Consider the following 2,831-nt stretch of genomic DNA (forward strand, 5'->3'; position numbering starts at 1 on the left):
GTAATACTGGGAAAATAATATTGTTTTTCTCACTGAAAGCCATTTCCACTCTGTTTGACTGTTACTTAAGTAGATTAACCTTTGGTTTTATATCTTTTTGTCAGGAAAATACTAGTACAAGACTGAGTTCATATCTTTACTTGTTAAATGTGTATTTTTGACCTGTAGACTTGTAGGATTTGTGGAATAAAGAAACAAACTTACTAGAAATGAAAATGAATGTTTATTTTTGTTCATTTTTTAGTATTTCATACAGCTGACTAGCAATTACACAAGCGTGATTGGGATTAAGTCAACGGACAGGTGAAAAGTATAGACAATGATACATTTTCATTTCTCATTTTAAACAAAGCTATTTCAGGCAAATTTGAAAAGCATAAAATTCAAGCTGCATCAATCTCTCCCATCTCTTGGTTGTCTGTGGAAACAGAAAGAAGATGTTACACATATGTAGTATCTGCACAAAAAAATCACAAACACAGGCTGTAAATTGAGGAGATGTGTTCGTCTGGTGTTCTGGTTTATATGCCTTTCACTCATCCCAGCTACATGCTTCTGACCCTGATCAATTAAAATATATGACATTTCATTGTTTTTTGTTTTAAACCAAATGTTTCCACTAAAGTTATCCTGACAAAGCTTTAATTGGTAAAATAAATGTATAGGAACATGATTTTCTATTATAATGAAGTAAACAAAATTCGAAAACATCCGAGCTTATTTACTTACTTTTTCTAGAACAACTTGTTCCTTTGCACAGGTATGGGCACATTTGAGCCTGTCAAACAACAAACAGAGAGAAATCTTTAAACGCTGCTGCATTTCTTTAAGACACCACATGAACATCTGAGTTTGATGAACAGTTTGATGTACTATATCTATGTTGGTGTTTACTAGTCTCCATGATTGTTCTGTGAAACTAGTGGAGGTAGAAAAGTAAGCCGGGGGCTGAGCAGATAGGTTGAAAGAATTTAAGGTCTTCAGCACACAAAGCAGATAATTAAATAAGCATGCTCTCATGGTTATGATATTCTGAAGCATATTATTATCTATAGACAATAATACCAAACAGAAATTGCTTCCTCTTCCCTCCATTTTGCATCACCCAATGTCAGTTTTGTGTACATATTTGATCTTCAAACACGTTTTACCCCAGTGACGTTGGTTTTTCTGCTTGTTTGTTAACAGGATTCCAGGTTTTTGTGCTTGTCCCAACTTTTTCTATTTATATAATTATTATTTGAGGAGGAGACAGCTTCATAGTACAGTTACATTTTGTTTGAATTTTGAAAACCTCTCAACCTTTAAGCACAAATGGGTGCAGTAGTAGGTTTGGAAACTAAAGGTGGTGCAGAAAAACGGCAAGTAGACTGGCACTTATACAGTGTTTTTGTGCTCTAATTGAGCACTCAAAATTCTTATTAGCCAGTCGCACAAACATTCATGTAAATGCTCTTTCTTATACTTAAGTACCAGACACACATTTGCACAAATTTATCAATAGCGACTCAGAGTTCAGTATCTTGCTCAAGGTCATTTCAAAATACTTCTTGGTGTTGTCTCAGTCTGGAGTATCACTTCCTGTTCTATCTTACAGTGGTATTTTTGCATTGCTTATCTGTGTAGCCAATTTAATTAAAAACTTATAGATAACGTCTTATTTCATAGTGTAATCTTCCTGCGCTTTATCCAAAGCACACTCTGTTGAATCACCCACTAATTATATTTACAGTGTTCAGTCACTGTGTCTTTAGGGATTCGCTAGCTTAGCATTAGCTCTTCACCTGTCTCTCCTACTCTTTCCTGCTCAGATGTTTAGTTACCCCTTGGCCTACTTTACTAATAACTATACTTGTTATAAATGTAGCTTGTTTGTAGCTCCGGAGGCCCCGTCAGTTCTCTTCCATCGGATTTTCCCGAGCAGTTGGGAAAACATGATTGCTGAGTGATGGTGAGGAGGAAGCGTAGTCCTAAATAGAAGCCCCCGGTACACTACCAACCCAACCATGTGTTGAAGCATTTTTCCCCACATGGCGACACACCTGGAACATCTATACATCCATCCATTTTCTTCAGATTCTCTGGGGCCGGGTAGCAACCTAAGCAGAAAAGCCCAGACCTCCCTCTCCCTAGCTCAGGGGTGGGCAACTCCAGGCTTCGAGGGCCGGTGTCCCTGCAGGTTTTAGATGTGTCCTCGAACCAACACAGCTGATTTAAACGGCTAAATTAGCTCCTCAACCTGTCCTGAAGTTCTTCAGAGGCCTGGTAACGAACTAATCATGTGATTCAGGTGTGTTGACCCAAGGTGAGATCTAAAACCTGCAGGGACACCGGCCCTCGTGGACTGAGAATGCCCACCCCTGCCCTAGCTGCCTCCTCCAGCTTGTCCAGGGGAACACCAAGGAGTTCCCATACCACCCAAGAGATATTATCTAGAGTTGGATGTCTCGAGACTGGTCTTGGTCTCGAGACCACTTTTACGTGGTCTTGGTCTCGACTGACTTTGGTCTCGGTCTTGGTCTCGCTGTTTCGGTCTTGCATTCTCAAATCGACATAGTGTTCGGGAGATTTGGAGTCAATATTAAACCCAAAGTACTTACTAGCTAACTGACTGGATGCCCATTAACCTTATAACTCCTGTTGTGTGTGTGTGTGTGTGTGTGTGTGTGTGTGTGTGTGTGTGTGTGTGTGTGTGTGTGTGTGTGTGTGTGTAAAAACTGAGATGTTCAGAGGTCTTGCTTCATGGTATCGAACAGCCCGCACAAAACAGGTTCTTTATGTTTTAGTTTAAGTGCTGATGTAAACCACAATGTTCAGCAAACATCTATCAG

The 2,831-nt window shown here is 39.5% G+C and overlaps 1 long non-coding RNA gene across 1 annotated transcript; it reads right to left on the reverse strand.

Moving 5' to 3' along the window:
• Positions 1 to 210: 210 nt before the first annotated feature.
• On the reverse strand, positions 211 to 2,543 carry LOC309720364. The gene is made up of 2 exons (XR_014280476.1): positions 730 to 2,543; positions 211 to 418 (listed from the first exon to the last, which is right to left on the reverse strand). It is a non-coding gene; the product is annotated as an uncharacterized lncRNA (long non-coding RNA).
• Positions 2,544 to 2,831: the final 288 nt, after the last annotated feature.

Source organism: Aulonocara stuartgranti (genome assembly GCF_965226115.1).
Source record: "Aulonocara stuartgranti genome assembly, chromosome: 1".
NCBI classification, from domain to species: Eukaryota; Metazoa; Chordata; class Actinopteri; order Cichliformes; family Cichlidae; genus Aulonocara; species Aulonocara stuartgranti.